Raw genomic sequence first — 13,708 nt, forward strand, 5'->3', positions numbered from 1 at the left:
ACACTCTATGTCACGCTTTGAGTTTTGTGGTGAGCTGCAGAGCTGATCCAGACCTTCTTTTACCAGTTCCAGTCCAAGCTGAGCCCCAGAGGCTGATGCTACTCCAGTTTTACAATTACTGCTCAGACTTATGCTCTGCAGATACTGGTATTCAGATGTCAGGAACTGGTGAGTGTCTTCAGATCATGCACGAGTCCTGACTGCAGCTGGGCAAGTTCAAGGCAGGAAAGATGTTATCAACAATACTGCCTGCCCTTTTCTCATGCAGAAAATCAGGTCATGATGCTGGCTCTGCAGGCACTGCTATCAATGCTTAGTTTTCAGTCTGCAAACTGTCATATGCCCCATCACTGGCAGAGTTCAAAGTCAGGCTGGACGGGGCTTTGAGCAACCTGATCTAGTGAAAGATATCCCTGCCCATGGCAGGGATTTCAACTAGATGAACTCTGAAGGTTCCTTCCAACCCAAACCATTCTGTGATTCTGTGATTCTATAATTGGGATGGGACAAATGTGGCTGTTAATGGTGCTTACAGTGAAGTGCACAGGAGACTCAATGGGGGCTAGCTCTTTATTAGCTGTCATGGGACAAGTAGTCTTCCAGTTGCCCAAGGGGAGAATGACCTTGGGCCTTGGGAAAGATGCACAGCCAGGTTTGGTTTGCTGAGACTGGCAGACTTTGCCTGGCTTGCAGACTGTCTCCCAGTCTGAAGTGGAATAAGCCAGGCTGATCCAGACCCCTTCTTTTCCTCTACCTCTAAGGACCTTCATCAACACATCAGAGCAGGATTCTACCTGTGCACCTGTACTCTGTGGCCCAAGTTGAAGACCCTTCCCTGTTGGAGACATCATCCCCCATAGCTTCTATGCTTCCATCTGCTTTTGCATCTGCAGGGACCTTCATACTTCTCAAATGTGTGATTGTCAGAAAGCAGTGGTTGATAGAAGGAATTGTCCCACTCATTGCCCCAGTGTGATGGTCCAGTATAAGCAAGAGAGACAGTCAGCACAGAGACAGGAGCCGGGTCACGAGGCTGGGTCCTGCTCCATGTCCTATCCCCGTGTAGGTTTCTGCCTGCTAGTCTTGTTTTCCTTTTAGATTTTAGCATTTAGAAGCTTTTAGCTTCTAGCCTTGTCCTTGGGAAAAGAGAGCATTTTAAACCAGATAAAATTAAAGGAAATATAAGGTCATCGTACAACTGAAGAAAAATTGATCTACATTTTAGCAAGCTTGGAATTACACCAGTTCTTGACTACTGAAAACTACTGTCAACAAGACATATATTTCCATCACGGCTTCCAATGACCAAAGTCAAAATAATAAGCACCAAATCATTTTCCATTAGTTTCAAGTATTTCTCTGAAAAAATTACTGATGCAGGTCAGCCATTCACCTCATATGATTTGTCAATGGTCTTTTTTTTTTGTCACATCTGAAGAAATCTGTTAAAATAGGTCCCCAATCCTGTTTGTAGTTAAACATTGTCTCTTAGTTGCAGAGAGACTGCCTCTGTCACTCATTGATGTCTGGGGGACAGATGTCACTCTTTGACATCACTGTTTGTGGTGCAGGTTGTGGTGCACGGGGATGGTTTGCTAATATCCCTTGAAGGCAAAATTTAGACCAGCCTTGGAGCATGATTTGTGGTCTACTGCAGTTACATGGACTGGCTGTTATTTATCCCTATATCTTTTGGATTTAAGAGGAATTTCTGCTTTCCTGGCAGACTGGATACTACATACTGGTTTAAAAGAGTACTTGAAGAAGCAGAATGTTTTGTCTTTTGATTTGTGTTTTACAGCATCATTGCATAAAGGGAAATGATGATATATGTTCTGAAAGCACTCTCTTCCCTGGTGTCAGTTAAATTCATGCCAGACAAAATCTTTCCAAATGAATCTTCCTCATTTATTGGATGCAGAGGGAAACACAGTTAACAAAGGATGACGAAAAGGCTGAGGTGCTCAACACCTACTTTGCCTCAGTCTTTAGCAGTGGAACTGGCTGTTCCCTGGACACCCAGCCTCATGAGCTGGGAGATGGGGAGGGGAAGCAGACTGAGGTCAGCACAATTAAAGGGGAAGTGATCAGAGACCTGCTACACCACTTGGATGCACACACATCTGTGGGACTGGATCGGTTACACCCAAGGGTGCTGAAAGAGTTGGCAGATGCGCTCGCCAAGCCACTGTCCATGATTTACCTGAAATCATGGCTAACTGGGGAGGTCCCATTGGACTGGAGGGTGGCAAATGTGACACCCATCTACAAGAAGGTCAGAAAGGAGAATCCAGGAAACTATAGACCTGTCAGTCTGACCTCGGTGCCAAGGAAGATCATGGAGCGGGTCATCTCAAGTGCCATTACAAGTCATATAATGGGCAACCAGGGGATCAGGCCCAGTCAGCATGGTCTTATGAAAGGCAGGTCCTGCCTGACAAAACTGATCTCCTTCTATGACAAGATGACCCAACTACTGGATGAAGCAAAGGCCGTGGATATTGTCTACCTGGATTTTTAAAAAGCATTTGACACAGTTCCCCATAGAATTCTCATAGTAAAACTGTCTGCTCATGGCCTGGATGGGCATACGGTCTGCTGGATCAAGCACTGGTTGGATGGACAGTCCCAGAGAGTGGTGGTCAATAAAACTAAATCCAGCTGGCAGCTGGTCACAAGTGGTGTTCCTCAGGACTCAGTGTTGGGACCATTTCTGTTCAACATCTTTAACGATTATCTTGATAAGAATATAGAGTGTATTATCAGTAAGTTTGCAGATGACACCAAGTTAAGCGGGAGTGTCGATCTGTATGAAGATAGGGAGGCTCTACAGAAAGACTTGGATAGATTGGATCGGTGGGCCAATGTCAACGGGATGAGCTTCAACACGGCCAAGTGCCAGGTCCTGCTCTTGGGCCACCACAACCCCATGCATCGGTACAGGCTTGGGGAGGTGTGGCTGAAGAGCTGTCTGGAAGAAAAGGATCTGGGAGTTCTGATTGACAAACAGCTGAACATGAGCCAGCAGTGTGCCCAGGTGGCCAAGAAAGCCAACGGCATCCTGGCTTGTATTAGGAATAGTGTGGCCAGCAGGGACAGGGAGGTGATAGTCCCCCTGTACTGCACTGGTGAGGCCACACCTGGAGTACTGTTTTGGAGACCTCAGTATGAGAGAGATATCGAGGTGCTGGAGCAAGTGCAGAGGAGGGCAACAAAGCTGGTGAAGGGCCTGGAGCATAAATCCTGTGAGGAGAGATTGAGTGAGCTGGGACTGTTTAGTTTGAGGAAGAGAAGGCTGAGGAGAGACCTCATCACTCTCTACAGCTACCTGAAAGGACATTGTAAAGAGGTTGGTGCTGGTCTCTTCTCACAGATAATTAGCGATTGAATGAGAGGGAATGGCTTTAAACTGCAACGGGGGAGGTTTAGACTGGACATTAGAAAAAAAAAATTTCACAGAAAGATTGGTCAGGCAGTGGAATAGGGCATGTGACAGTGCACCTCTCTCATAGAAACTTCGGCAGTGGATGGATGCTGAATACCAGCAAAAGTAGATGCACCTAAAAATTTTTCTGAAAAAGCAAGAAAAAGAACTAGGGCAATCTACCCTTTCTGCTCCATCTCCACCTGACAGGCCTGAAAGGAAGTATCTACCCTCCTGTTCTCCAGGCATTTTGAAGAACAGGAAGAACTCCTCTGTTGACCGCCAGCAGCCTCTACCTCCCTATGGCAGGGAGAATAAAGAGGCTGCCAGAAGTATCTACTAGCTCTGCCTAGTCCTAAACAAGAGCAGTTAAATCACTCCAATGCAAGGAGCAACAGTACCCAAACAGTAGCCAAACACATGCACAGAAATATCAGTTTATGATTTCCAGCTCCAATATGGCAACCCAGCTGTAGGCTGGAGCCCTAGCATAATGATAGACACCTTCTGCTCCTCATTATCTCTTTCTCACTGTGGTGTCCAAGCTCATTTCAGGTTTTCAGATGAGGTATCCAAGCTAAGTGGTCACCAGAGACACCACTCAGTCAATGTGAAAAATAGTAACATCCAAGTGCAATTCATCCCCAACTAAAATACTCAAGTTATTCATCTTTCTTCTGTTTCCAAGATCTTTCTGCCTGAAATATTCCTCACAGTTCACTAGGCAGAGTAAGTATTTCCCAAGGTCACCCAGTCAAGACTGCTTGCATACGAGCATGTAGACTAATGAATGAACTGAGTCAGTGAACTTCTGTTTGCTCTTCCTGCACATCATTGTGTAATGTAACGGTTGTGTAGCTAAACTGAGTCTAAACTAATACAAGAGGGGTATCATTTTGGCCTTCCGGTCCTCTATTTCTTAATTTAGTAAAATACAGCTGTCCTCATGCTGGTTTTGAACCCTTGCTTTGGGGCTTATAGTTGGGTTTTATTCAGCTGAAAGACAGCAAACATTTTTCTATTGCTGTATGACCTCAGTTACAGAAATACCAGGGCAGATTTTGCTGTTGTTACTGAGTCATTTAGAATACAAGGGAAAACTCTGGTAAGGCAAGACGTGAGAATTTAGAATGAGGCACTGCACAAAACCAATGGTCTATATGCTGCATTAATTTTGAAATCCAGCTGTGAAAATTTGTCCTGAGAATTCGTCAAACAGACCCTAAGAAAATACTTTACAAATTAAAGCTTACTAATGGGTCTAGCCGAGCAATATTTTTCAGCTGAAATGTATTCTACAGAACAAAGAAAGTTAAGTAAATGCAGTAATGCTCTTACAATAATAATAGCAATGCAGTAAAAGCATATGGTACATGATTTCCTCATGTAGCACATCTTCAGTTTTTAGTTTGTAGGTAGTAGACTATGGAGAGACGGGCAGGAACAGTATTTATTGGACAGAAGGAAGAGGAGTTCAGTGGACATGCTGCTTATCCCAGAAGTCTCCCTATACCACATTAAGATATCTTCCTTTATAGTCCTTTTTTTTACCCATAGAGATCCATTTTTAAGCTGATTTTTGGATGTCAAAGGGATCCACACTGCAGTCTGTGGAGGGAGGACCCCGTACCAGAGCAGCTGGATATTGCTGGAGGAAGCTGCAGCCCATGGAGAGCCCACACTCGAGCAGAAGAAAGATGTGGGGGAAAAAGAACAGCAGAGAGAAACCACTATGTACTGACCATAAACACCCCCCTTGCACCGCTCATTGCCTTGCTGAAGGGACTGAGTGTATCTGCAGTGGAAACAAGGGGAGGAGGAAAGTGAAAGAGTGAATTTAAGCGTGGGAAAGGGGGAAGGAAAGGTATTGTTTTAATGTTGTCTTTGTTTTTCACTACCCGATTCAGTAATTAAATATTTATTTTAATTTGCAATAGACTAATTTTCCCCAAGTCAAGTCTGTTTTGCCTGCAGCAGTAATAGGTAAGTAATCTCCCTGGCTTTATCTTGTCCCATGAGCTTTCTCATTTCTGTTCTTCCTATTTTCTCCCCTCCCCTGTCCCACTGAGGAGGTGTGTGAGAGAGTGGCTAGGTGGGAGTTTGGTTGTTAGCTGTGGCTATCCCACCACATACAGCTATGCACTGGAATTAGCCTAACAGACCCCCCAGTTGGTTTTTATGTGAGCCAGAGTTAGTGTCTGAGCTTCCATATATAGGGATTATTTTGGGGGATGCCTAATTCAGCAGGGAAGATACTGCAGCAAAGGGAGTGCTTTAGGTCTGCATTGTAGCACACTCTTAAGGATAGAAATTATTCTTTAAGAAACATGTCAACCCAAGAAAAGGAGTACTATAAGGTCTCTCATTTCCTTTGCTTTTAAAAAGTATTGCAAAGGGGAAAGAAGGCAATACCAAAATAACAGATGACATAGAAAGGAACAAGAAAGCAGGAAAGAAGAGATATGGAAAGAAAAATGAATTAACATGAAAGTGGAAGGGAGGGAACTCATTACTGTAGTCTCTGGACTTGCAAAGCAAGGGTAGTGCTGTATTGAAGGAATGGAAGTTGTACCTAACTAGGTAGGAAAAGAAAGAAAAGCCCAAAAATGCTTTAAGGGCTAAATGTGGGCCAAGGGTAATCATGGCTTCATGTGGTCTTGTGTGAACATAAGGAGAGAAGAGAAACTTGTTCTTTACACTGATGTTAGCCTACAAATATATACATGTAGGCTGCCCATGGAAGAATTTCTTGTAACAGCTGTGATGTGTAACCATTAAAGTAATTCAGTGGCAAGATGGGTGTTCCAGCAGAAACAGTGGGAAGAAACAGCATTCATCACTCTGAGGGCCAAGCTTGTAGAATCATAGAACCATAGAATATCTCAAGTTGGAAGGGACCCACAAGGATCATTGAGTCCAAATCCCTGCTTCTTACAGGACTACCTAAAACTAAACCATATGACTAAAAGCATCATCCAGACACTCCTTGAACTCTGAGTCCACTAATGGAAGAAGACCCTTTAACACATCAGTAGCAATAGGATAGATACACCAGCAAGCTCTTTCAAGGCCTTTCCTCCCACAGCCTCCCAATCTAGATGATAAGGTCCCCTTCAGGGTTGCAGCTTTAAGCCCAGGCCTGCGCTCCAGAGCCCAGACTGCATGTGCAGAGATAGAAAAAACATTAAACACAATGGCAAATTTAGTTAGAAAAGCTTAGCAAGTATCCCTTCGATGTTGAAATCATGGCTCTCCAAATCAGTGCTCATTAAAGGCCCAGCTCCACACTGTTTAGTAGGAAAGCTTTCAGTACCTGACATGGAAACAAGGTATATAGGGAGACAGTGATGACTTCCCTTCTGTTTGACCCTCTCTGTAACTGCCTGGATAGTCTGTAAGGACAAGGGGGAATGTGGCTGCATCTCACTGAATCAGATCATTAAAAGAGTCAGAAGTGCCATAGCCATAAAAGCGCTCCACAGCACATTAATTTGCAATGACTTGGAAGTTCCCTTGGTTGCTACTGAAAGCAAGAAAATGTTGCTGTTCCAGGATTTTCACTCATTGAGAGACACTCACAAAATGAAAAAGAAAATTTCTTGTCAATGTTGAGACAGATCACACAAGATTACACAAGAATGTCAAACACTCTGAGTTTATCAGCAATGCAAGATCTCCCCCTCTAACATATGGATTGCAAGTTTCCTTCCAGATAGGAGGAACACAAAGGCTGAGATCATAAAGACGTATGAAAACACCATCTACTAGTCTCTGCAGCAGTCTCTGGTTTCCTATCGGTTGGGACAGTGTTGACTTCAGTAGTTACTTCAGTGATGAAGAAAACAGTTGATTCCCATCCATCTGTCGTCCCCCACTCCCCACACATAATTCCTTATTAGATGTCTGATATTAGCAATTAAGTGTTTATAGTTGTAGTACTCACCACTGAACTCTGGAGTGCGATGTTAGCTGTTAACAACACTCTACTGAGATCTTTGCTGTAAGGTTTTTTTTAATTGGCCTCTTAGTTCGTAACAGTGAGTGTCTTTTTCTGAAACATTTTTATTACAGCAGAAAATTAACATTAGCTAATACTGCCTGTAAAAGAAAAGAATAAAAAGCAGAACATAGACAAAACTCAGGAATATAAGCAAAAAGACCATGTGATTGCCATACAAAATGTGAATCTCAACAATAACTGCAGTCAACTATCTGTGCCAGCAGAGGAATCCTAGGGCAATGGTATGGATTTAGCAGCTTCAGAAGAGCAGCCTGCTCATGAGACATCCTACACTAACTCAGCATCAGAATCAGATGATGAGAAGACCAGCATTTCTGAAATTCGACTGTATGGCAAAACCATGAGAAGCTTTCACAAATACAACTGCTGTTCTGAAATGAAAACTTCCAAGACCCACAGTGTGTGCCTCAGAACACTGGAGAAGTTGCAATCCCACCTGATCATTTCAGTACCAATCATTTCGTACCATTAGAGCTTGGCATCTGTGATTTTTCCTGGTGTGATTGTGGCTTGATCCTAAAAGTGCTGAAAGTCAAGTTTTCTTTTGCAACCGAACTAATAATAAAAAAAAGGTTTTCTATTAGGCTTGGGTACTTGCTGATATCGGAACTAATTGCATATTAAGAGCATCTTAAGTAGCAGTGAGAAATGAACTCACCAAATCTACTTTTTCCTCTCTCGAATAAACATGTCTGGCTAAAACAGAGCACATTCTTGGTGTTTTCTGTCTGGGTATTTGGGTCCACCAACACAGTTTGTTGCAAGTATTGACTATATGAGATCAGTGGGCAGAGGATAAATATTTGGGGCTTCGGAGACACTTCTGTAACAGTTACGGTAGCACATACAGAGACCATTAAAGTAATTAAACATGCATGCAAATGAATATTGAGATTTTACAAATGGCCAGAGCTGGTGTGGCAAAACATTTACTGTAATGGTGATACACAGAAAGTGGCTATACTGGAGAGTGAACCAGTCACCAACCACTCAGGATATTTGCCAGAGGTCTGTAAATGCACTTGGATTTCCAGAGGCAACTTAACTTGGCAATTCTTTAAACCAGTTTCCTCTGAATCCTTCAGCTTTCCCTTTGCACAAAAAATAACCCTTGCCTCATGGGCCAAATTTTCTTTTGGCTGAAATGCTGCCTGCAAGTGCTTCCACAAAGCTGCATTGGCAGGTCCTTTAAGTGGAACAGAAATAAAAACTTTACATGTTTTATTTCACAGGAGTGAAGAATTCATTTCCTAAAACGTGACTGAACTTATAACTGTAACTGGTGAAACCAGAGAGTTGCTGAAATGACTTAATAAAAATGCAGAGTTTAGATAGCTGGGAGAGAATAGTGAAAAGAAGGGGGCAAAAAGCCTGACTTCGGGGTTAAAGAAGAAACATAGCTCTAACTATAGCTAAAAGGAACAAAAATAAACCCCAGAAGAGAAGGGGAAGTAAGACTTTTGGAAGCCCATCCCCAAGTCTCAGCTAAAAGTCTCAGGGAGGCACCAAGCAAGACCCAGGATCTCCGAGAAGCAGAGGAAGAGCAGAGGGCTGTACAGCTGCAGGAGGAAGAACATGTCAAGAATCCATTTAAAGCTATCTTAGTGAAGTGAAGAGGGGGCAAAACAGAAAGAAGGGGGTGTGAGGAAAGATGAGACAAACTCACTTCTTCAAACAAGCACACGAGCTGCAAGTCACACTGAAAGACATGACGATTTGGTATTACAGGTTTGCATCCTCTACATAGGTCACAAGTACTTTTGTTAAATACATTGCCATAATGGATGTTTCTGTTGCAAAATTTGGAGATTTAAATTTCATCTTGCTAAAAGTAACTGCTTCTGAACAAAGATCAGAATCTCAGCACAGCTCACCTAGGTCAGGGCAGAGCTCAGCCACCCAGTAATACAGGTGAGGAAGAAGCTGATGTAGGGCAGGCTTCTCTCCTGGTAGTAAAACAGGTTACTTAACCTTAGACATTGACCTCTGACTGCTTCACAAGCCTAATGAAAATTTAGTCTAAGTTTATACTACGCCAGACCTTTGCATCATCAGGGACATGCTCCTCCCTGAACTAAGTGACTGGCTGCTGAGATTACCCTCCTCTGTGAGACAGCAAAACGACAGACAAATCAAACAGACTGTCAGTGTTAATTGTAGGTCGTATTGTCCAGATTATTCTGGTGAAAAATACAGGGGACGATATATTGGACCTGGGAGGAGGCAAAACAGTCTTTGCCTCAAGTACAGAATCTGCAAAGTCTTGGTCAGCGGATTTGTTTCAAAGGATTGGCAGGCTGCTAAGAAGTTAATTGGTCTCTTTTGATTCGATTTAAAAGGCTTCCTTTTGAGAGTGATATGTCTAATTGTCCAGAAAGAAAATGACATCACAGCAGAATCCCCACCTCCCTCACCCTCTGCCAACTCCATTCTCATCACTTGTTCACCACCTGAACTTTAGCTCTTCTCTACAAGACCCATCCCTCTTACACCACATTCTACCTGGGAAAGGGAAGTTACCTTGCAGGACAACCTACTGAGGAACACTGCTTCTACCATCAGAAGTGTCTAGATGTCCAGAGGGCAAATCTCTTAGTCTGGACCTCTAAGTTTTAAGCATCATCCTCAAGAGAGTTCACCTTCGCCATGACTCACAGCAGCCTCGCCTTTGTGGCCTGGGAGGTGCCTCTGCTTCCCAGGTGTTCAAATAGAGTAAGGGCAAAAAAAGCCACAGTCATGGTTTATTTGAGGGCATTTTTTAATTAACAAATTTCATATAACTGTAACTATGGTTAATACTAGTACCAAATCCTTGTAATGGGGTTTGTTTGCTAGAGAGATCTGTAAACCAACTGCGCTCTGAACTGGAGGCTTCTCCTTGCTTACCCTGCTCAAAAATTAGTGTCTTTCACTTGCAAAAGGCAAAACAAATGTTTGAAAGTTAACTGTGTTTTCCTAAGTTTGTTCTTGTGGAACATAATATATAGATACTCCAAATACATGATGTAATGATATCCCTGTAAACAAAAAAATAGTTTCCTTACCCCAATATCTAGAACGCAATATATAAACATTTACAAAAGTAAAATATGCAAGGAAAGAGAAATAAAGTAGTCTCAATTATCCAAGACATTTTCTTTTTAAAATATCAGATTTTGAAAATAAACTATACTTTCCTTTGACAGTATTGACATTTTAACTTCAGTTCTTAGTATATTTCATATGCACTGAATTTATCCTGCTCTGCTTCTACAGTTTGCTCCTGTACAGTAACTGTAGAATTTCCCTAGTAAATTACTTTTATATGTAATATTAACCTTGAAACAACCACGGGAAAAAACCTTAATGTATGCAAGTTTGTCATAAATATATCAGAGTGTTGAAAATGAGCATAATTACATGATTTATATAGCTTTTCAACAAGAACACTAGGTCTGAGTCCAAAACTCTTGGCTTTAACCAAAGTGATTTCAAATAGAACAAGTATATATAGAAAAACAATCTTATTTTCTTGTTAAAAAAGGAAATGGTGCTTTATTAAACAAAAGAACATGTGATTTCCTGGACACAGACGCAAGTTACAGTGGGGAGAGCTCAGAAAGCTCCAAATTAAATATTGCATTCATTAAGGATGATTTAAGAAGTTGATTGGAAGAGGTTCAAATCAGCCCATTTAGTCTGGTGATTCTAGAACTGTCAACGTAAAAAACCCTGCTTTTTTTTTTTTCTTTCTTCTATATAGTGTCACACAATCACATGACTGAAAACACGTTGCCTGCAGCAATTGTAGACACTGATCACGCACAATTTGGTTGTATGATGTCAACACTGATTGATGTGTCCAACAAGAGGTTCAACATCCTTTGGATACCGAGGTGCCGTCCTTAGCAGCTGTTTCACATATGTGAGCTTCATCTGCCTCTAGTGCCCAACGACACACGAAGCCTTGGCTCCCTTGCTTTATAATGTTCATTGAAGTCCAATCTAAAGCTAAGAAACTGAAGGCTTTAGTCAGAACTGGCTGTCAGCAGTTTTATCTTCAAATGTCTGCCATGCACATCAGAGTCTCCAGTGCCAACAGCTTGGTCTTTTAAACTGCTCCCACTCTGCTGGCATCCATGCCCTGCTGGCACCCTCCACCTGTCTGAAGGCTCCCAGGCTGCAGGGGAGCTGCCCCTGTGCCCCTGCCCCAGCCCTCCCAGGGCAGCCCCACCACCCCTGGGACACCTTCAGGACCCAACCCAGGCCAACAGAAGACCTCACCATCTTTCCATGTTGTATGTACAACACAGGCCAGGCCAACGTTAGACCACTGCTTGCTTCAAAACTATGTATTTGATGTAGGATATCCAGCAGCAAGTGGTACCCCAGCACAGCAGAGCACCTGCCCAATAGGGCAGTCAGTGCTGCTGGCCCAGCCAGATTCTAACAATTTAGAGCAAAACCCAACTACACTCTAAGTTTTGCTAACAGCTCTTAAAAAATTTGGCCCAACTTTTCTCAGGGAGGGAGAAGGGCAATATTTGGACTCAGGTGGCAAATTTCTCACAGGGTTAAAGTTCCCATGTCAAAGTCCAGGATCACTACAGCCTCCAACAAGGATCAGCAGTATTTTTTATCTGGGGACACTGTTCTCTTTTCCATTAGACCTGGACATGAAGCACTGAGTTCCTTTTAACAACGCAGCAGTTTGTTCAGTGAGTCTATAGCTTAGCCAGGTGGAAATTGGAATTCTTAATGATAGAAAAGGCTACAATATAATTAAAAATACATAGCTGTTATGAGCCCCAACCTTATCTTAGAAAGCCATAGTAGCTAAACAGCACACATTAATACAGAAGTTACACTTCACCTGCACTTTGAACCCGAACTCATAATTCATATAAAAACCCCGAAGGATCCCAGCCTAGGAGGTTGGAGTGGAAAATGTGTCATTTGCAATTCTCCGCTGTCCTCTAAAGGCTGTTTCAGGAATTTCAGCCTGCGAGTCTGAACAGCAAATCGCTTCTGCAATATGTCCATGTACTAGAGCACAGGCCAGCAGCTCGAAGAAAGTGGGAGGTTTATGCAGAGCTACAGCAGGAGCTCTGCAAGCCACTACAAGAGACGGGTCTGACCAGACACACGGAGAGACCACCTCTGTAAGGTGTGTGACCCCACACCGACAGCATCGCGTCTGGCAAGGGATGGGACCAGCAGAATTTCTATTATTCTGCATCCCTATACAGTTCACTCAGCTGGTGAGGCTTGGAAGTCCCTTAGCATGTCCTGGCGCCTGCTGCAAATCGGAATGTGCATCCAAATCAGCTAGCCAGGTTGAACTTAAAAAGTTGATCTTGTTTGGTACTTACCTCTGCCTTTATAGGTGCTCTTGAGTTCTTTATTTATAACAGAGAAAGGTCAAGTCTTAAAATAAGCCTACAATTATATAATTGCCCATTAAGAAACCCTACAGTTTAAGTCACAAGTGCCCGTAAACTTCTTCTACACAGCTATTTCTTCTGAGTCACTTCCAGAATTGCCCTTTAAGGATCTTAATTATGGAAACGGCAACATTTATTCTTTTCTTATACTTCCTGGCTACCATCCAATTATTATTCTTTTTTTTTTTTTTTTTTTGCAATTAATTCCTATTCTGTTATTAATGTCTGGTTTGCTCTTTTGGTTTGCAGGAGCTTTGATTTATTTTAGTTTCCAAAACTTTTCACCTGTGACATACTGGAACCTATGCACATGTTCTAACTTTAGGATAAGTCTGGATCTGACAGGTACCATTCCTCTGCTGCTACACCTCTTACAACTGCTTTGCTGCTTTTGTCTGAGAAGATGGGACATCTTATCAGTAAGTGTCTCTTCACAACGTCAGAACTATCTTTTGCCTATTTCTTTGGTGTCCTCTGAAGGCTTTTTGAGAAATACAAGTTACTCTTGCCCACAAGGGCTTAGAGAGTAGATCTAATCAACTAATGGCTCCCGTGGGCAATGGGGTAACCTGGTTGATGGAAATATGAAAGACCTGGAGTATGTTGCTTGTAAAGACTGCACCATATAATGCTGGAGTACAAAGGCAATCGGAGCACAGGACTCTTCAGCTTCTGAATGCTATTAGGAGACTGTTCTGGGAAATTCAGAGGGGATGTTTGTGTAATGTTGCAGTTATGATTATTTGTTCATTTAAGGCTTTCTAAAGGATACACCTTTCCTGCAACTCTTGCCTAACTTCATCTGTCAAGAGCTGCATTTATCATAAACTCTCCTTCCTG

Source organism: Athene cunicularia (genome assembly GCF_003259725.1).
Source record: "Athene cunicularia isolate RWA chromosome 1 unlocalized genomic scaffold, athCun1 chr1_part1, whole genome shotgun sequence".
Taxonomy (NCBI): Eukaryota; Metazoa; Chordata; class Aves; order Strigiformes; family Strigidae; genus Athene; species Athene cunicularia.